At 37.9% G+C, this 22,579-nt stretch overlaps 1 long non-coding RNA gene across 3 annotated transcripts; it reads left to right on the top strand.

Moving 5' to 3' along the window:
- The first annotated feature begins 208 nt into the window (after nucleotides 1-208).
- On the top strand, nucleotides 209-13,105 carry LOC141494983 (uncharacterized). 3 transcript variants are annotated; one of them, XR_012470609.1, is made up of 6 exons: nucleotides 2,358-2,820; nucleotides 5,301-5,469; nucleotides 6,200-6,246; nucleotides 6,633-6,688; nucleotides 7,789-7,848; nucleotides 12,998-13,105. It is a non-coding gene; the product is annotated as an uncharacterized LOC141494983 (long non-coding RNA). The 3 variants fall into 3 exon arrangements; XR_012470611.1 differs by lacking the exons at nucleotides 2,358-2,820; nucleotides 5,301-5,469 and adding an exon at nucleotides 209-379; XR_012470610.1 differs by lacking the exon at nucleotides 7,789-7,848.
- Nucleotides 13,106-22,579: the final 9,474 nt, after the last annotated feature.

Genomic DNA, 22,579 nt, shown 5'->3' with positions numbered 1-22,579 from the left:
CAAGCCCTGATTTAAGAAGCAAAAATCAACCTTAGAGGCTCTCCTCCAATAGGGAGTCCTTCCTGAATATGTTAAGATCATACAAGCTTCTTTGGTCAAATACAATTTTGTCCACCTCCAGCTGTCCAGTTATTGATGTCAGGGAGGTATGTCCTTGATGAAGGTCTTCACCCTTGCTATGGCATATCCTATACAGAGTCCACATAGAAGAGGGATTCTCTGCAGATAATACCATTGATGGACAAAGTCAAGATCCCCACCAAGTTACCAGTCCTGCTTCTAATATACCACCTGCTACTACCACCTAGGGGAGCAGTCCTTGAGGAAAAGAGGCCCAGTATCCTTGCTACCACTACCAACAACTGCCATCCATGGGCAGGTAAATCCAAGCGCCCTTGGGAACAGCAGCTCCTTCCAGACTATTGGTCCTGCTTCCAGCTTGACCTCTGAGTAATAATCTAGGGAAGCAATCCTTGTGGAGATGATACCTTGCAATTTTTCCCTGGCCATGCTACTGCAGCTCTGGAAAAGAATGTTCTCACTATCAAAAGGCCTTGGCACTGCCAAGTGGTTAAAAATCAAAAAGCGAGATGGGGTTAGCAATGAAAACAACATTAAATAGAGGTATTACCACAAAGTCCAAGTCTCCTCTATGGGTCATCTCCACCTATTAGAATGTGAGCCTCACTGGAGTAGCACAGTGCTTTGCAAATAGTAAGTGCTTTAAAAAATGCATTTTCATTCATTCATTCACAGTGAAGCCCTTCAAATGTTCCTATTTGCAGACATCTTCAAATATCATCTCAGTTCAATTGACAATGCTTACTTCCAACCCAGACGCTACAGGGCCTTTTCAATGGAATTCAGGGCCTTTTGAAAGAGATTGGTTTACTAATCCACAGGAGGCATCCATGATTAAAAAATCTATTTTACAAAGTTTATAGAATACAGTTGACTTTGCTGAGCAGTAAAATGCAGTGGATAGACTGCAGGAAGATGAGTTCTAATCTCACCTGTGGTCCCTATCTGGGCTTGTTGTGAGGTTCAAATGAGAAAATATACATAAAATACCTCGTAGACTTCAAGGTGCTGGGGTTCTCCTTTCTCTAAGCCATTCATATCCTACCACCCCCAACCTCCAATATTTCTTAGTAGCAGAGGATCTTGACCAATTCTTCAGTGAAAAATTATGGTCATCTGTTATAAGCTCCTCTTCCTCAGTTTTATACTTTGTTGTTGTTGAGTAATTTTTTAGTTGTATCCAACTCTTTGTGACCCCATTTAGGGTTTTCTTGGCAATGGAACTTCAGTAGTTTGGCATTTCTTTCTCCAACTCATTTTATAGGTGGAAAAAACAATCAAAAAAGATTAAGTGACTTGTCCATAACCCCGTTTACCTCAGTTTCCTCAACTATAAAATGAGCTGGAGTAGGAAATGGTCAACCACTTCAGTATCTCTGCCAAGAAAACCCCAAAATGGGGTCATGAAGAGTCATACATGACCGAACAACAAAAAATTTTTTATTGCTCTTTTTTCTTTTAATATTACCTACATTTCTCCCTATTGTCCTTCCCATGCTTTTAGTGTCATTAGAACTGAAAGGGGAACTTAGAGCTTCTATAACAAAGAAAGAAAAAGAGAGGAACAAAAATGTTCAGCAAAACTAATAAACATAATTAAAAAGTCTAACATTATTTGCGTTGCTCCCCCCCTTTCATTCCTCCACCAGCCAAAGAGGGAGGTGCCTTCTCATATTTTTTCTTTGGGGCCAAGCTTGGTCATCATAATTTCACAGAAGTTGTTTCAATTGTTTTGCTGTTATTGTTGTAGCCATATAGATTGTAGTCCTGGTTCTCTTTTTCTTCAGAAGTTCAAGTAAGGCTTCTTCTGCTCCTCTGAATTCTTAATATTCATCATCTCTTATGTTACAGCAATATCATTACATTCATGTATCACAATTTCTTTAACCATTCCCAGTCAATGGGCATCTAGTTTATTTACAGTTCTTTACTACCATCAAAAGTGCTTTTATAAATACCTTTGTGTATTTGAGGCCTTTCTTTTTATCACTGGCCTTTTGGGGGTTACAGTGGAATCTTTGGGTCAAAGGTTTGGGGCACTTAAGTCATTTTCTTTTCATAATTCTACATTGCTTTACAAAACAGTTGGAACAATGTGTAACTTTACCAATAGTGGATTAGAGTGTCCGTCATTCCACAATCCCTCCAATATTGACTATTCCCAAATTTATCTTTGTGTAAGATGTGGGGGAGAAATGTCAGAGTTGTTTAGATTTTATTTCTCTTGTTATTCATGATTTTTGTAACATTCTTTCCTATGTTTGTAATAGCTTGGAATTCTCCTGAGAACCTTTTGTTTAGATCCTGTGACTATTTACCTATAAGGGAATAGCTATTGCCCAGTGATCGCTTAATTGCCAAATCTGATAGCCTCTTTTCAGACATTATCCTACTTGACCTCTCTGTAGCATTGGGCACTATTTGCTTCCACCTCCTCCTAGATACTTTCTCCTCCTTCAGGCTTTCCTCACATCTCTTTTTGATCCTTTCTGGATCATTGTCATCATACCAATCCCTATACATGGATGTTACCTAGGAATCTGCCCTGAGTCCTTTTAACTAAAATCTTTCTCTTGATGTTCTCATTTGCTCCCATGGGCTGGTTAACCTTTCTTGAGTTCATTCTGAATCACTGAGTCAAACTAAGATCTGTGAAAGACTTTAGCTTTAAAAAACCACTTCATCCAGGTGTCCGGATCCATATCTGGCTATTGCACCCAGATGACCTCAGAGGAGAGGGTGAGGCTAGTGGCTTTGAATAGCTCTCCCTTCCACCCCCCTTAAATCCAATTGACTTGCATGCCTTGGCATAACCTTCCTGATGTTACAGTCCTTTTCAAAAATGAAAGTCTAACTCCAACAACTTGCATTACCAGCTGCCTATTCAGCATCTCCAACCAGATGTTTTGTAGGCACCTCAAATTTTTTGTTGCTATTGAGCTATTTCAGTTGGGTCCAACTCTCTGTTACCCCATTTGAGTTTTCTTGTCAAAGATATATATATGTACAAATGTTTTGCCATTTTCTTCTGTTCAGTTTACAGATGAGGAAACTGAGGCAAATTGGTTAAGTGCATTTCTTAAGCATCACATAACTAGTGTCTGTGGCCAAATCTGAACTCAGGTCCTTCTGACTCTGGGGTTGGCACTCTATCCACTATAATTTCTATCTCAAATTAAACATGTCTAGAATAAAACTCAAGATCTTTTCCCCACACCCTCCCTTATTTTAGTCACATGGGTTCTCAACCTTGGAATCATCCTCACCTCTTCTCTTTCCCTCACTGCTTAGTGCCCAATAAATTGCCAAGTGGGTGAAGGAAAGAACACATGAAATGGAACTGAAAAGCAGTGGGCAGGATGGGAGAATACTGATGTGAACATGGAGAATCACAAACAGAGTGAGGATGTGAGCCCTTCCTCAAAATGGCATCTCTGGAGGAACTCATCAGTACAAGAGGTCCTAGGAGGGGGAAGGACTATTCTGGAAGATCACAGGGGAGGAGGATATTTTGGGGTGAGAAAGTAGCTGAGGCATGATGGTAAAACCTAGAGTCAGTAGCAGGACCAGGAAGGAATAAAGACTGGTGGGACTTAAAATGGCAACTCCAAGAAGACCTCACCAACAGGTCTGAAGGAACTGAAAGCTGTTTCAGGGGAAGAAGACCATGGCAGGACTAAGGGAACTCAAACCATACTCTGTAGATAATCCTTGAAGCCATATTTCCAAATTAAACCCCAACTCCACTGGTGTGGTCTGCTACCTTAGGTGAGCTTTGGCCTTAGAGATGAGCTTTTTTCTTACTTGGTTTATTTGGGCACATTTCTGTCCCAATTACAGATCTGCCAACACCCGTGTTAGGGTGTAGGCATAAAACACCCAGAATAGTAAGAAACTAGATCATTTAGTCTCCAAGGGAAAAACCCCCCATAGAATTCCATAATTTCAAAGATATAAGATATATGCTTCTCTACCCAACTAGCCACTTTCCCTTTAATGTCTTGTCCCTTAAAATATAATCTTTTGAGAGTAGGGACTATTTTACTTATTTTTATTTGTATTATCTAGTCATAGGGATTCTCTGTAATATAGGTTACAGCAAATAAACTCTTTTATTATTCTATTTCCTATTCATCTGTAGGGTAGCTAGATGGCACAGTGGGTAGAGTACCAGTCCTGAAGTCAGGAGGGACCTAAGTTCAAATCTGACCTCAGACACTTACTAGCTGTGTGACCCTGGGCAAGTCACTTACCCCTGATTGTCTCACATCCAGGGTTATCTCCAGTCATCCTGATTCATATCTGGAGGATCTGGAGGAAAAAGTGAGGCAGGTGACTTAACACCCTGCCCTCACTCAGAACCAATTTATGTGCTTGTCATGGCATCAAATCTCTGATGTCATGGTTTTCTTCAAAAAGGAAGGACAAACATTATTATGGTGTATCCTTTATCATTTATCTATCATCAATCCATTTATCCTTTATTGTCTGTCTTTTATCTATTTATTCTTTATTATCTATTTGAATCTCTTTTTGTTTATCATCCACCTTTTTCTATTATCTTTTCATCTTTCTACCAGTCTATCAATCTGTCTCTCTACTAGTTTATTCAACCATCAATCTATTGTCAGTCTGCTGTATATCTACCAGTCCATGCACCTGTCTACCACTCTATCCATCTACCAGCCTGTCCATCTGTCTATCTATCTATCTATCTATCTATCTCTATCTTATCTATCTGAAAATCTGGAAATAGCATTGTGGGTGAAGTGGATAGAACACTGGCCTGGAGGATTTGAATTCAACTTCTCTCTCAGACACTTAATAATCACCTAACTGTGTGAACTTGGGCAAATCACTTAACCCCATTGCCTTGCAAAAAAAAAAAAAACAAACAAAAAAGAAATAGCATTGGCTTGAGAATAAAAAGAACCTGGGTTCAGATACTGTCTCTGACATTTACTAACTTTTTATCTTTGTGCAAGTCACTCCTTCTCCCTAGGTCTCAGTTTCCTCATCTGTAAAATGAAGGGATTTATAGATAACGTCTCAGTTCTTTTACAACTCTACATCTATGATCCTATGACTGTTAATGCAAATGTCTTTCTATTTTGTCAAGACAACACAATTTATTTCCATTTTTCACTTTTCAATTGATGCTAAGACCTTTTTTTTTTTGTTGCTGTTGTTTGTGATCCCACTTGGGGTTTTCTTGGCAGATACTAGAGTGGTTTGTCATTTCCTTCTTCTAAGACCTAGCCCAAGAGTCTAAAAGTGCTATGACAACTCAACTCTTGCCCACCTGTCTCTGTCTCCCCTTTCTGATTGTGCTTCTGACTCTCTGAATGGAGTTCACACCTGTCTGGACCCCCTCGCCAAGAGTATAAGGTATCTCCTAAGGGTGTCTTTACTCTCCCCTTTCCTTCAAATTTCATATCCCTTTTATATGTTCTCTTTCCTCATTAGAATATAAGTTCCTTGTGACCTGAGACTGTATTTTTGTCTTTATTTGTATGCCAACTGTGTAGCACACTAATACATAGTCAATGCTTAATAAATCCTTCTTGATTTGTCTTGCCTTGCCTACCAATAACCTCTCTGCAATCAGTTCTGGGGAAATATCCAATTTCAAATTTACCATGTTTTGCCTTAGAGATAGATGCAGAGGCAGGTTCCTGTGTTGGAATATGGGTGGGTGGGTGGTGTCCCAGTTGAGACTTGGATCTGCCCAAAGTGAGTCTCTGCTCACTTTAGGTAAATGGTTTGTACCTTTTGCATAGTCAGTTTATTTAAAAAACCTACCAGGAAGCTGGTGTCCTCGATTTGAATTAGGTAATACCCTAGAAGAGTTTTCAAATAGAGACACCTTAATCTTACTGCAGGGGAGAAAAATAGGCCTTTCAGATGTTAAAATTTCCCAAAATTAGGAAACAGCATCACTGATTCTAGAAGGAAAGTGTATTGTCCTGGGATGACCCCAATTGCCAAACTGCAGGAAGGCAAGAGAGAGCCAACCCTTTGTAAAACTGTGAGGGGTGGAGTGTATGTCTTTGGGGTCCCTGCCTCTTTCTGTGCCCCTCCCCTCCCCTATACCCCTCTAAATGGTCTTTGCTTCCAGATTCTCAAGATTTCAAAGCTGCCCTTGTTTCTCCTTTCAAGAAATTGGTAAGTGAGAACCCTAGAATTTAAGAACTAGAAGAGATCTTGGGGATCATCTGGTCTGGGGCTTCTTAACTTTCTTTGTGTTGAGGACCCATTTGACAATCTGCTTATCAACACTGTTTTTAAAGGGACAAAATGAAATATGTAAAAAGAGTTATAGCATTACAAGGGAGATCAATTACAATGAAACAAAGTTATCCAAATCATAATATTAAAAAGTTCATGGACCTCAGGTAAAGAACCTTTGAATCTCATCCAACCTCTAATTCTAATGGTATAATTGGCATTTATAGAGGTCTTTAAGCTTTGTAAAAACACTGTGCATATAGTATTTCAGTTTATTCTCACAAAAATGAGAATTATTACCCTCCCCTCCCCCCATTTTACAGTTGAAGTGCCTGAATTTCGGAGAGGTTAAGATCTTCTTCTCATGATCACCCTGCTAGTAAGTATCAGTGACTGGATTTAGAGTTGTTTTGTTTTGTTTTGTTTATTTGTTTTTTACAAGGCAAAGGAATTAAGTGACTTGCCCAAGGTCACACAGCTAAGTGAGTATTAAGTGTCTGAGGTCATATCTGAACTCAGGTCCTCCTGACTCCAGGCTGGCGGTCTATCCACTGAGCCACCTAGCTGCCCCTGGATTTTGGAGTTACAGCATAATGAGACCTTTTAGCCCACACCCCTCTTTTTACAAATAATAATAATAATAATAATAATAGCATTTATGTAGTGCTTTGAGATTTGCAAAGTGCTTTCCAAATATCTCATTTTATCTCTACAACAACTCTGGGTTGGGCGGTGTTTATATTGTCCTCATTTTATAAATGAGTAAACTGAGGCATCCAGAAACTGAATGAGTTGCCCAGGGTCAGTAAGTGTCTGAGGTTGGATTTGAACTCCACACCCAGGTTGCCCAAAGTCACAAGTGATTTATTAGCAGAACCAGAGGTTGAATCCTGCTCTCCTGCTATCTAGACCATCACTCTTTCTACTGTGCCATCCAGTTTCTTTTGTAGACAGGACTGCTTAGATGGCATCCTGCCCCAGGTGTCTGGGTTGGGTCAGCAATTTGCTTAATTTCTAGGAATGAAAGGACTGAGATGAGAGAACCCATTTGTTGACTGATGGTTGAAAGTTCAGAAAGGCAGAACCCTTGCCAGGTGAACTTTTCTGCTTATTTCCAAGGAGCCTAATGAGGAAGCAAGTATTACAGAATCTCCTATGTTCACAGACACATTGACAAAGCCCTTAGGATTTAAGAATTCCTTTAGATGGAAGGAAGATAGGCAACAGTTGACTCTGTTCAAGACTTCAATTTGGTTTGGATATTCTAAAAATCTCCCAAACCCTTTTCAGTGCCCTTCTCCTTCCTTTTTCTGTTCCATACCCAAGATAGGAACAAAAACATTTTACTGCCTAACACTTTTAGCCCGGTTCATAGTAGACACTTAATAAATGCTCGATCCTCTTTGATTCCATGTTTCTTTCTGAAATCTTTCCTTTTCTGTATGTTTCCATATTTTGTTGCTGTTTTTATCATTATAGTACAACAGAATGATGAAATGTTTTATACAGCTATGTGAAACAAATTTTACGTTCCATTAAGTAAGTATATATATATATAATCTATTATTATAATATTATTTATATGGTTCTGAATACCTTACAAATTGTTCTCCTTCTGTTTTCTCTACTTAGCCTCATGTCATATCTCTCTCTAGATTTGTTTGTACTCCTTGTTAGGAGTTAGTACTCCCTAGATTTGTTAATACTCATACCTTGTCTACTCCTGATTTAACCAGAGCTCATAGGTCAGTGGTTTCTGAGGGGGACATGAACCCTTAGCAGGTATATGAGAAGCTTATCAAGTAGTTAGTTATATGAATAATTTGATAAATAAATCTATTATCCTATGAAAAGTAATCTTTATTTTATTCTTATGTACATATTTATGATAAACTCTAGAACTGATTATCTTTCAGACTAAAAGGCAAACTATCTTTTCCAGTGCTCCCAAATCTTAATGACTTCTCTCTGAGATTATCTACAATTTTACCTGTGTAGATATCTTGTTGTTTGTCCTTCCTTCTTGAAGAACACCATGCTTTAGGGAAGTGATGTGAATTGGATTTGAGTGAGGGGGGCTAAGTCACTAGCCTCACTTTCTCCTCTGGAGCCATTTGGGTCCAATGGCCAGATATGGATCAGTTTGACTGGAGATGGTTCTGGATGAGAACAATCAGGATTAAATGACTTGTCCAGGGTCAAACAGCTCATAAGTGCCTGAAGTCAAATTTGAACTCAAGTTCTGACCGCAGGGATGGCACTTTACCCTCTGTACCGTTTAGCACAGCACCTACTCACTCAAATTCAATTCACATGCATGTCATCGGTCTCTTTTGAGAACAAAAGACAAAGCATCATCATCATCATCATCATTATCATCATCATCATATCACATCTTGACCAAAGAAATTGTGTCATTGGCATGTGGACTTCCCCATTAGAACCATGAAAGTAGGGACTTTTAGTTCTTTATTGTTACTGTTGTTGTTTCCCCTTGTGCTTAGTACATAAATATTTGTTGAAGGTTTACTAAAAAGCAAAAGATATAGGAAAATGAAAAAGTCAACATCTCCTACCCTAGATCCTGAGCATTATGGAAAAGGGGAAACAGTTATATATGTTTAAGGTTGTGGGGACAAAGAGGTTTTTTAATTCTTCATTCCATTTAAGAAGTGTTGGGGCATAGTTTTGGCCCATTGGTGAAGAGGGAGGGGGTGGATAAAAAGGATGGGAGGGCCTGGGAGGGTTGGGATGAGGATGGGATGATGTGAGACTGGAGGGGATTGAGGAGATGGAAGGGTTGGGCTGGAAGAGAAGGAAAAACTGAAATTCCTTCCTGAGTATTGGAAGGTTGTTGTTGTGGTAGAATGAGTTATATAAGATGAGCATGATTCAGGAAAAAATGAACTGGTTTGACAATTGGAAAGGCTCAGTAGCGGCTGTGGAGTAGGAGGAGTGAGTCTATATGGAAAAGAGAAGGAGCAAGATGAATTTAGAAGGATTATGTGAAGGCTAGGCTTGGTGTTGGAGGCTTGCGCTGTCTTCTATGTCCTGATCCTTTCCCTCTCCTTACCAATGGGAAGCTGTTCTGTAGAGCCTTGGCAGATTCTGAATTGAACTGAATGGAGAGTTCTGAGCTCTTGAGTACTAGTAGGAGAGTCCAAAATGTAAGAAGTGGGATAGCAATCTAAAAGCAGGTGTGAACTTGGCCTCTGGAGTTCTAGTTTACTAAATGATTCATTAGTTATGAATTTTTGCAGGGAGGCTGCATTTTCCACATAACTCTCATCAAGGATCTAGCCTCTTTTCTAGTCCTGGTCCCTTCGGGCCTGTACTATTATTTTTCAATTAACAAGTATTTTTCTTGCTTTTTTTAAAAAAAAAAATTCCTTTTGTTTAGTTTGGGCACATTTTACTTACTTCATTTGCTCCCACAGATCTGCTGCCATTTATAACAGGTTATAACCATATAATAGTCAAGATAGGAGGAGACCCTGACACTTTTCTATCCTTTCAATTTCCTTCCACCTTTGGGGAAAAAAAAAAGAAAAATTAACTTTTGCATAGTCAAAGGTAACAAATTCTCACATTGGACATGTTCGAAAGTCTGTCTCTTGCTGCATCTGGTTGAATGTGCACCCCCTAGGAAGGAGGTAATTAGAGGCCAATTAACTTAAGGATCTAGGGAAAGAATGGGGGGGAGGCGTGGGGGGGGGGAGAGAATGATCCAAGTCTGAGAGAATAGACAGGAGGCTGGGATGAATCAACATAAGAGTCCAGGAGGAAAATAAATCCAATAGCTAGGCAGAAAATGGGAAAGAACTTTCCAAGGAATGGGTCTAAAGTTGTGGGTCTAAAGCCTCTATGGAATTGAGGAGAATGCATTGCATAGGGAAGTAATAGGCTTTGCTGAGATGAGTTTATCTCAGTTCAATTAAATATTTATTAAGTGTTTTTTGTATGTAGAGTCCAAACTTTATAAATGTATATAGAAGGCCCTAGTACTGGAAAAAAAAGAGGTGGGTCAGTCATGTGTTGAAGGAAGAATTGATGGACAGCAGATGCTCCATTGGTATCTACACACCACTTGAAAAAGAAACAGGCTCCAACATGGTGGGTGGAGAACTGATAGGAAGACACAGAGGAGAGTTGTATGGGATAACAAAGATGGACAAGTTGTGATCTACACTGACAGAGAGGGTGCCCCCAGGGAGACCATAGCTCTAATAAAAATGGATACAGAGGGTTGTGCTGGATGCTGGGTGAGTACAAAATTTGATCCAACCCCATTGCTCCTTGCATAAAACTTACAGCTCCTTCTTCTCTCTCCTAGACTTCTCTCCAAAGAGGATTTTTGGAAAAGAGAAAATTTTGCAAAGGGATATCACTGAGGAGGCAGGAAGAAAGCTAATACCTTCTTCCATCCCTCTTCCCTATGATTTATACAATCTTTTCCATTGTGAGGTTTCCACTATTTAAATCTGTGAATGATATTTTCTCTTCCCCTTTTACCCTAGAATCTTACCAGGAATTCACTATTGACTATGTTGGATCTAGTCCAAAGTCCATTTCTTCTTCTGCCCAGGAAGAAATGTCTGATTAGATTATCTGAGATGTATGGACTGTTTTCATAGACTTATGGAATGTTGGAATTGAAAGGAGTCTTAGTGACTGAGCTCTAACCTTCCTTTTATATTTGCTCTTAGATTTCTCAAGCCAAATTGACACAGAAGGTGTGTCTGTTTGGCTATTACTTGTCCTATTCCATCAATAACATCCTGGTCCTTGACAACCATCTAATTAACTTGCAGGACCTAGGGCTGATTGTGTATATGGGTATGTTGCTGTAAACAAACAAACAGAAACTCTCATAATATATATACATGGTCCAGAAAAACAAAATCTCATATTGGCCGTGTTTAGAAATGTCTGGATAAGATATTTTGAAAGGGTTCCTTTGATTCTAAATCTTGTGAATTTACCAGCTAAAGCAGCTTCAGGTTATTAGAATGACATTCTAGAATATTCTGGAAGGAAAAAAGATAAGACTCAGGGCTTGTTTGATAGTGGGACAGGCTGGAGAAGAGCAGAAAGGACTATTGGGAAAAGTTCCATTGTAAGGTGTTCCCAGATCCCCACTTTCTTTGGTAATAATGTTTAGTTAATTCTTCTAGTTGTTCAAATGGATCAATCAATTACTATTAACTATATTTATGAGAGGGAAGCATGGCATAATAGATAAAGGGCTGACCTTGGAGCCAGAAAGAACTAAGTTTAGTTCTTGTCTGACAATTTTCTTGGTGGGTATCAACAGCTGGAAAGGATCAAAAAAATGTTATGAAGAAGGAGAGATTTGACATTTGCCCCTCTCCATCTAGTTCTAATCAATAGAGATGACCCTTAAATAAGTGACTGAATTCCTTTCATAGATGTAATATGGGTCTGTGGCACTCTCCAAAAATGACATGGATAGATATGATCAGAGGTCTTGCCCATCTTTGCAAAATAGGAAGAGGACTATGTCTCTATTACCAGCAACCTTGATGAAAGGGCTGAGAAGAGAGGAGGAGGGGCTAGAATTTAGGACCTAGGAACTCCAGATATAATCTGGCTAGAATTGAATCTATCTGCCACCCTTCAGATATCTCTAGGGTCACAGGTTTAGTGATTCAGAACAAAAGTTGTGTCCTTGATTGCTTTAAAGGGAAGGGAAATGCTTAGTTTGCTCTTACCACTTTAGCCTCTCCTAACCAAATGTTGATTATACAAAGCTTATTATGATTTGCAATTGTAAGTAAACTCATTTGTCTAAGCAAACATGAAGCAGAAATTAGAGAAACTCTACAGATTAGACTAACCCCATCCCACCCCCACCCCCCAAATAAACTCCTTATCTAGGAATGAGTAAGATCTCAGTTCAAATTGGAAGAAAGAGAAAGGTCTCACCTCTTAGGAGATCCAATCTCAGAAATCTCTAGAAGTTCAAGTCAAGACAAATTATATCAAATCTACCTATGGATTCAGGGGTTCTTATATTTTCCCTACCCAGTACTAGAATCATCCAGAGGCACAACTTTGATGTTGCCCCATGACATGGAGGTGACTCCGATTTCTTGAACACTATTCCAGTGAAAGCCTTTCTAGGTTGATAGAATCAGTCTGAATTTGAATTTGAGTTCAGTAATTTGAGATTGTGTCTTCTGTCTGAAGACCAGTCTAACTAAGGTTTGCCATGAATAAGCTGGATATCAGGTGATGAATCATTGGGCTCTGGCAATCCTTGAATCAAATAAATATCCCTTAATCCTGTGTGTCATGCTTCTATTTCTGTAGTTGTAGTGACAGAAAAGGGAGCAGAGGATGCTAAAGAGGATATTGTTTTTAGACATACACTTTAGTTGGCTATTTTAAATGGGAGCTTCTTCAGTGACCAATGAGTTGGCACACTACTGGAAGATATGAATCATAGCAATATTGCCATTCTTGCCATAAATGGAATCAGGAGGTATAAGGAAAGTTATACCTAATGGAAGAATGAATAAACAAATTACTTTGTAATCTAATCAGGCAAGAACCTGAGTTCTCACATTTGGCCTATCTAAATATTGTAATATATTGATTGGATACAAATAGACCTGATATACAAAGGCTTTGCCTGACTTTTTTTTTTTTTCTGTCCTGGTATTAGGAGGAATGAAAGCACATGTTCAAGAGAAGACATTCCTTTCCAGAGCTTTCAACTGGAAATAAATGGCCTAAAGCACTTAATACAAATGGATATATGGGATAGACAAAGACAAGGCAGTGAATTTCCAAAAGCCACCAGTCTGAGATAAAATAAATTATCTTGCTTGTATGAATATACCCATTCTATTCAATGAAGAGAACGGTTCATTTTAGTTGGTAAAATATCCGTGTTTCTCTGTGATTTCCTTATACAAATTAACACTAGTCCCAGTTGATTGCTGTTAACATCACTCCTTGGCACTTGAATCCTGACTAGCCTTTGTGATAAATAGCTAACAGCGTTGATTTTATTGTGTATCAAAAGGCATCAAGAACTACCTTTCATGAAACTACTTTCATGAACTACCTCATAGTATGCCCCCCCCCCCCCACCTTCTCCATCTCATTCCAATTTACCCTGGGAAACCTCTGACCATGGTTCATATCTAAGATGAAACAACTATGAATCAAAAGGGTCCTTAACTCCTGCTCAAGCAATCATAGTAATAAATATAGTTTTTAAGTCTAGGATAACCTTCCATTTAAGAAAATCTATAAAATACAAAGGAGTCTTGGGAGCTCATTAAGAAATGTAAAAATACATAAAAGGACACAATATCACATACAAACCCAATTCTCTTTCCTCTCTAGTGGGTTCTCTTTTCCTCTGCAGCTCTACAGTCTCTATCTTTTTTTCACAATTCCTCTTGGATTTGGAACCTTCCTCTCCTCTTCCCAAGAGAAATATCCTTTGGAGTTGGTAGACAGGCAATGTCCCAATATCCTTAGAGCATCCCACAAGATCCTTTAAGGTTTGGACACCCCTATTTTTTGGGGCTGCTAGAAAGGTAAACCTCTTCCTATTGTTCAAGTAACTCATGGAAATGGTGGAGAGAAAATATATTTACTGATTGTGTATGTATGAATGTTTACTGATTGTGTATATGTGCTTGCTTGGGGCTCTCCTCTTGAGGCCCCTTCTCTCCCCATGAGCTTTCTAGTTCATCTTTTTTTCAACTTCAGTCTTATGGAAGGATAGTCATATCCTTGACCTCACCATCCCTCACTCATCACTCAAGTACTTAACCGTTTTCATCTAGAACTATGAAATTCCTCCAACTGTGGGCAATCCCTCCATCTTTGCCTCAATCTCATTCTCCCTCTCTCTACCCCTTGCCTTTTTTTTTTTTGGAGATGTGGTCTGTTTACCTTATCCAAGTTGGAAATACTTATAGATTTGCTTCTAATGCTGATGAATGTGGAAGCTTTAACCTACTCTGTTTTTCTGCCCTGGTTCAGTTCACTTTTCCTTAAGAGCCTAATGGCTCTTTTCTTCAGGGGCTCATCTTGGTAGTGTTAGATCTAGGGGTGCACCCAATTTGCTTGAATGCTACAACTCAGAACTCCCATATTCAAGTCTCAGATTCCCTGAATAGTGAAGGTTACAGATATGTGCTATCACAGTGATGCTTGGCTTTGCTTCACTTCTAAAACTATTTAATCTTACCATGATTTATATTTAGTCCATTCTTCCTTGTTTTCCAGTCCACCTCCTCTGCTCCTGCCTCACCTGCCTTTCTTCAGTCATGATCCTGTTATGAACCAGTTCAATTACACACCAACCTTTAGTCTCAAATAAATTCCATTTTCCTGTGTTCTGTTGGAGCTGGGTCCCTCCTCACATCTTTTATTCACAGAACCCTGCAGATTGGGTCTACTACAAATTTATGTTATCTAATCACAGGTTGTTATCCAGTCCCTCACTGCTACACAGTAATCCTTCCATTCTTCCTCAATTGATTTTCTATCACATTCTCCAAAATATCCAAACTTCTTCCTCTTTTCTCAAACCTCCTACTACTTTATTACTCTCAGCAGAGGACCTTTCTTCATATTTTAGCAAGAAAAAGAGATCATGGGTCTTTTCTACCTTATTCTACACCTTAAAGTCCATACCCACCATTTCTAATTCCTCTTTTTTGCTTCAGTTTCCAAAGAAGAAGTGACTCCTTCTTGTCATATACAAATTCTGTATGTTTAACTTCATCTGGTGGTTTGGCCCTTCAATTAACCCCAATCTTTAATATTCACTCTCTTTCTATCAACTGGTTTTTTTCCTTGCTTCCTGAAAACATGGTCTCTCCCAACTGCAAAAAATATTCACTTTTACCCTAACATCCTTCTGGCTACCCTCTGTGTCCTTACATTCATTTCTAGAAAAAGTACTGTGTATTTGTTACCTTTAATTCCTCTCCTCTCACTCATTTCTGATCGGTTGCAAACTGGTTTCAGGTCTGACCACTGGAATGAAACTTCTCTCTCTAAGGTTAGTGACAATCTCCTTTTAGGTAAATTGAATTTCTTTAATCCTTATCCTTTGGAACCAACTTGTGGTATTTTGACATTGTGGGATACCTTTTCTCTCTTAATACTATTTTCTCTGGATTTTTGTAACATTGTCCTCTCTTGATCTTCCTTCCTATGTATCTGATTATCCTTTGTTGGGTTTTAGCAGGTGAGAGAAAATGACTGAGATAACAAAGGTTCAAGCTTCTAAGCATATCAATTTATTAAATAATGCATGACAGTTGCTCAACAATTGGGACCAGTAGCTTTCCTCAGCTTTGGCACTGGACCCCCAAATATAGGGAGAAATAGTATATATATATATATATATATATAATATATGTATTATATATAAAATTATATGTATAATATAAAAATTAAAAAACAACCAATCAAATGAGATCAATTAATTAAAAGGAAACAATTAACCAGGACAAAATATTAAGTAATCTGATTTCTAATTATAAGAATAATTTGGGACTTTTCAAGCTGGGAAGGGGAGAGTAAACAGGTATAGTTCCCTGAAATCATAAAAAGAGGGTTGGAAACAAATACTGATTGATCAGTATGAGATCAATTTTCAGATAAGACATATGGGTTCCTTGAGATGTATAATTGTGAAAACTATTGCCTCAATCTTAGGATCTGACTGGGTTTCTGGTTAGTGAAGTCTAGGATCTTAGTTAAGGTCTAAAAAACATGTAGAGGTACTCTAACCTCCCAGTCTCACAAGGTTAAATTCAAAAAGTGTAACAAAGTCCTCTCACAATTCCCACAAATGAATAAATTTTTTCCCCACAAGATAAAAAGTGTACTTGACTCATAATTGATAGAAAGGGAACTAAGTTAGCTCTAGAACTGAGTCACAAGATGTGATTCACTCAATTCCCACCAAAGCTTTCTGCTCCAATCCCCTTCCCTCAATTTTTTTAATTTACTCCTTTTGTTTTATGAGGATGTGGGCAACCTATTCCTAACATTGAACACTTTTCTAAAAGTGAAATCAATAAGGTTTTTTATATATTCATAATCAGAATTCATAATCATATTACAGATCAAACTTACTTAGAGGGCTTACAATGGACCAATTTTGAGAGGGGGAGATTTGCATGTCAAGGGAGCAAGAAAAATTAAAACATAAATACCATGAAACAACACGATAAAGCAATACAATAATAATCACAAGTAATCACTAACATTGAGTCTCTTTGTATCTTAATAACCCATTTCCAATGTCTAGTTGGAATCCTCACATTCTGTCTTGGGTCATTCAATTCCTAGAAATCTTTTCTTGGACATTGTGAATAAGCCTCATTCTCAGGGCAGCTCTGAAGGGGGCTTTGCTTCTCTGGTTCCAAGTCACTTGTAATATTCCAGTAAAAAGACCATACAATTGAGTACAATCCCTTAAATCTGTTTTTTTCAAATTTGAAACTTCAGAGAAGTTCAGCTTTTAAATGACTCTTGCTTTTTTAAAACTCTACTTAAACCTTGTACCTGATATAGAAATCTTAAAAAAACCAATGAGAGTCTATATGTGAAATGAACTCTTTTGTCTTTTTTAAAATTAGCACAAAAATACTTTAAAATGGGAAAATAATTTCACTTTCTTTGAAGTTATCAATGCTATTTTTATGTAAAAATTCTTAATCCAAGTTTAAGAACTTATTCCTAAAACACACTCAAAGTCTGAATTCTATGCTAGATGCATCTCTAAGTCAATCATTATTGTATGTATGTATAATTCTTAGAAAAAAAGTCAGACCAAGGTAGCTAGGTGGTGCAGTGGATAGAGAACCAGCCCTAGAGACAGGAGGACCTAAGTTCAAATTTGACCTCAGGCACATAATAATTACCTAGCCATGTGACTTTGGACAAGTCACTTAACCCCATTGTTTTACCAAAAAAAAGAAAAAGAAAAATTCAGTCCACGGGGCAACTAAGCAGCACAGTGAATAGAGCACCAGCCCTGGAGTCAGGAGGACCTGAGTTCAAATTTGACCTCAGACATTTAATAATTACCTAGCTGTGTGAGCTGTGTGAGCTTGGGCAAGTCATTTAAACCCATTACCTTGCAAAAAATAAAAAAAAGTCAGTCCTGATGCTTTCTTAAAATTTACTATTCCATTTAATTAGAAAATTTTTATATCATATTTTTGTCTTATTATTTTGTCTAATTACTCCTTTTGGAAGATATCATTTCTTTTTTTTAAGGTTTTTGCAAGGCAAATGGGGTTAAGTGGCTTGCCCAAGGCCACACAGCTAGGTAATTATTAAATGTCTGAGACCAGATTTGAACCCAGGTACCTCTGACTCCAGGGCCAGTGCTTTATCCACTGTGCCACCTAGCTGCCTCTATGATATTCTTTTTTTTGAAAGATTTTATTTTGAATTTTACAATCTCCCCCAATCTTGCTTCTCTCCCCCCACCACCCACAGAAGGTATTCTGTTAGTTTTACTTTGTTTTCATGGTATGCATTGATCTAAGTTGAATGTGATGAGAGAGAAATCATATCCTTAAGAAAAAAGCATAAAGTATGAGATATAGCAGAATTTCATAATAAGATAACTTTTTTTTAAAATTAAAGGTAATAGTCTTTGTTCAAACTCCACAATTCTTTCTCAGGATATAGATGACATTCTCTACTGCAGATAGGAAGATATCATTTCTATAGGATAATCTGACCACAAACAAGAGTAAAATTATTAGATTTTTCACACTTAAATAGTAATCCTATAGAGGATCCTATAGTATCCTATTTAGTAACTCAGAGATATTCCAGGATCAATTTTTTAGTTAATAAATTTAGTAGTGTACTTAAAAAATTGCTACTGCTCACCTGCCCTGACTATAGAATTTTGCTATGAGAGAAAAAGGAGGGATATAATTATAACAATGTCAAGACTTGTCCCAAAATGGGCACAGACTAAATTTACATGTACCATGACAGGGAAAAATCTTCATTGGCTCTGTTTCATTTCAGGCATGAGTGCTATCTGACAGTCGACCATGCAGTCACAGGGAAGTAAAAGCTAGACTTAACATTAACTAGGTTAGAAAAGCACAATGGAGAAACTGAGTCAAGAGGATCCTACCGTAGGCTATGTCAAGGTCATCTTTCCACATGGACAGACATACATTTTACAGACATATCAGATTGTAGCATATATCATTTTCTACTATTGACTTTATGACAATTCAGCCAACTATTCTTGTAATAATCAAAACTCAGAATAGTGGTAAATCATAATCCCAAGCATTTTACCTCAAAAAAGCAAAATTTTGCTAACTACAATTTAGGGCTTAAATATTATCAATTTCTCATATTTCCATGACAGTTATATTTCATCTATCATTTGTTTATATATTTAAACCAACTACAATTTGGGGCTTCAAACATACCTTTCAGACCCCTCTTTTTCTCATTTCAGGGAATTGTATTTGTTCACTTTCTCCTTCCCAACTTGAAAAGTCCCTAATTATTCCTCCAATTAGAAATCAGAGTACCTAATAATTCCTCTTTTTTTCCTTTTAATTAATTGGTCTCATTTGATCTATTGTTTTTAATGTATAAAAATCTGTCCCTTCCTTGTATTCAGGGTTCTAGTGACATGGTTGAGGATAGCTATTCATCCCAGTTTGTTGAGCAATTGCTATTTATTGCTTAATAAATTAATTTATATGGTCAGAAAGAAGCTTGAACCTTTGTTTTCTCAGTCATTTCATCTTTCATTCAACACAAGATCTTCATTCACATCCCAGCCCTGAGTTGTCTCTCATAGCATTGTCTTGGACCTTCTTTTCTCTCTGTTCTCTCTCCCCTAGTGATCTCATTAGGTTCCAAAGATTCAGTGATCATGACTATGCAGACCTTCTCAGACTTCTATATCTAACTCTAGTCTCTTTCCTGAGCTTCTGTCCCAAATGGCAATCTGCTTGCTATTTTTAACTAGATGTACATCTTGGTCTTCAAAGAATGGACACCTTTTGAGGACAGAGACTATTTCATTTTAATCTTTGTATCCCCCAATGGCTAGCACAGTGTTTGACATGTAGCAGGTGCTTTATAATTTGACTGTTGGTTAATCAATTCTTTTAGATTATTAATGGGACTCACAGATTTGATGCTGGAAAATTGCACCTGAGAGGTCTAGGTCAACTCCCTTATTTCTAGATGCCTGATTGTGGTTTGCCATTCACAGCATTTCAGGTCTAAGAAGATCCCACCTCCATGTCTTTACATAGGTAATCCCTATTTTTTTAAGATTTTTTTTCAAGGCAATGGGGTTAAGTGGTTTTCCCAAGGCCACATGGATAGGTAATTATTAAGTGTCTGAGGTCGGATTTGAACCCAGGTACTCCTGACTCTAAGACCGGTGCTCTATCCACTGTGCCACCTGGCCACCCAGGTAATTCCTATTCTTATAGTGCCCTGCCTCCTCACTCTGCTTCTTGGAAGTTTTAGTTTCCTTCAAGCCTGTTCAGATGTCACCTCCTTTAGAATGTCTTTCCTGATCTCCTCACCTCTTCCCCACTTCATTTTTAAAATTTATTTAGCCCTTACTCCTACTTCCTCATTTAAGTCTTTGAGGGTATTTAAGGATTTTAGTAGTAATTGGGTTATTACTGGTCTGGAAATTCCCTTAATAAATACTTATTAAATTGAACTAAATAGAACTAAGTCATTTCACAAAAAGATAAAGTAATTTGTACAAGATCACAGAGTCAGGCTTTGAAACAAGGAGCTCTGATTCCAAATTTGACACTTTCCCCTTTCTTTCCCTTTATCCTTTTAAATTGGAAATCTATCAGCCATCATGGCTTCAATTGTCCTCCTGACTATAAATGATTCCTACATCTTTATTCCCAGACATAGACACTTTCTTGGGGTTCAGTTCAACATGACCAATTGCCTATTAGACATCTCTAGATATCCCAAATTCAACATGCTCCAAATGCAATTCCTTTTGTTTCCTCCCTTCTCATCTTAAATTCTAGTCCTTCTTCAAACTCAGATAAATTTTCAAAATTTATTTATTTAACCCAGTTATACACAGAGGTAATTTTCAACATTCATTTTTGTAAGGTTTTTCTCCTTCCAACCCTTCCTTCTCCCATTCAAGGATAGTAAATAATCTGATACGGGTTATAATGTATAGTGGTATCACACAAATTTCCATAATGGTCACTTCTGTGAAAGAAGAATCAGAACAAAAAGAAAAAAATGAGAAGAAAAAAGCAAAAAACAAAATTAAAAATATGAAAATAGTATACTTCGATCTGTATTCATTTTCTATAATTCTTTCTCTGAATGTGGGTGACAGTTTCTATCACAAATCTTTTAGAACTACCTTTAGTTGATGTTAATTCTGAGAAAAGATTATTCTATTATAGTTGATCATTGCACAAGATTGCTGTTAAGGTGTACAATAGTCTCTTCAGTCTACTCACTTTACTCAGCATCAGTTCATTTAAATTTTTCCAGGTTTTTCTGAAATCTGCTTGCTCATTGTTTCTTGTAGAGCAATAATATTCCATTATATTCATATGCTAAAACTTGTTCAGACATTCCCCAATTGATGGATAATCCCTCAATTTCCAGTTATTTGCTACCACAAAAAGCTGCCCCAAATATTCTTGTAGTGTGAGTCTTTTCTCCCTTTTTGTGATCTCTTTGGGATGCAGACCTAGTAGTGGTCCAGTAGTGCTGGTTCAAAAGGTTATACACAGTTTTATTGCCCTTTGGGCATAATTCCAAATTGCTTTCCAGAATGGTTGGATCAAGCTCAGCTCATTTTAAGCTTTAGCACTCTTGATACAGTGTTTATTTGTAAAAGACCATGAAACACTTCTGTCTTCAATTTGGGTTATTTATCCTTGTTTTTATCTTATAAACATGGCAGAAGAGGGAGCAGAGCAAGGTGAGATACCAATTCTCCTGAAATAGCCAGAGTTTTAGTGGACTACCAGCTTAACATGTGTTAGTAATATGGTAACAAGAAAAATGTAACCTGAAGCTGTATTAAGAGAGACATGCTATCTTTGGCTACTGAGATGATGATCCTATTGCACTCTACCTTAGTAAACCACAAATTAAATATTGTAGTCAGGTTCTGGACACTGCCATTCTCCCAGTCATCTATCTTCACAACCCAGAGGTCACTCTCAACACTTCACTCTCCCTTAACCCCTACATTCATTTAGTTGACAAGACTTGCTGATCCTGCTTCCTCAATGTCTCCCACTCTTGCCACAACCATTCTAGTTCATGCCCTCATTACTTTTTGCTGAAATGATCTCAATAATTTCCTACATTAATCTTCTTGCCTATCTTTTTCCATCTGTCTTCCACAAAATTCCCAAACTGATAGTCTTAAAACATAGGTCTGACTATGTCACTTCTGACCTCAAGAAGTTTGTGACTTCCCTTTACCTCCAAGATAAAATAGATTCATTTGTTTGATATTAAAAGCCATAGTAGTCTACCTCTAGCCACCCTCATGTATTCCATACACTAACCTTCTTGCTGTTTTCTATCCTTGGAACTTCATGTCTTCATGTCTCTGTAGAGACTGTTCTTATGCCTATATTGCTTTCCATTTTCACCTTTGCCTCTGGAAACGCCTATCTCCTTTCAAGACAACTCAAGTGCCACCCTCTTTAAGAGGTATGGGGGCAGCTAGGTGGCGTAGTGGATAAAGCACTGGCCTTGGAGTCAGGAGTACCTGGGTTCAAATCTAGTCTCAGACACTTAATAATTACCTAGCTGTGTGGCCTTGGGCAAGTCACTTAACCATTTGCCTTGCAAAAACCTAAAAAAAAAAGAGGTATGTTATGATTCTCTTTCATGTCTTCCAGTAGTCAGTGTCTTTCCCATTGAATCCCTAGTCTTGGTGCTTAGGTAAATATTGAATGGCTTGACTCAATATGGAAGTCTGAGTTTACATAGCATCTAAAAGAACTCAAGAATTCAAAAGGGAAAAATGAATCCAAAGCCAGTTGTTGGTCATGGTATGGGCAAGAAATAGAAGTCTGATTCCCGCCCCTCCCCATCTGGAAAAATTTAAATGAACTGAATGATGCTGATTCCCTTCAAAGGTACCTAAATTGCTATCCATTTGGCTATCCAAGAGGCAGGGAGTCATTATGGGCAGTGATAGGACAAATCAATTAGCCTCTCACTGCCCTGGGTCATT

The sequence above is a fragment of the Macrotis lagotis genome, chromosome 8 (assembly GCF_037893015.1).
Source record: "Macrotis lagotis isolate mMagLag1 chromosome 8, bilby.v1.9.chrom.fasta, whole genome shotgun sequence".
Taxonomy (NCBI): Eukaryota; Metazoa; Chordata; class Mammalia; order Peramelemorphia; family Peramelidae; genus Macrotis; species Macrotis lagotis.
The sequence above is the reverse complement of the archived record's forward strand: the minus strand, read 5'-3'. Positions and strand labels throughout refer to the sequence as shown.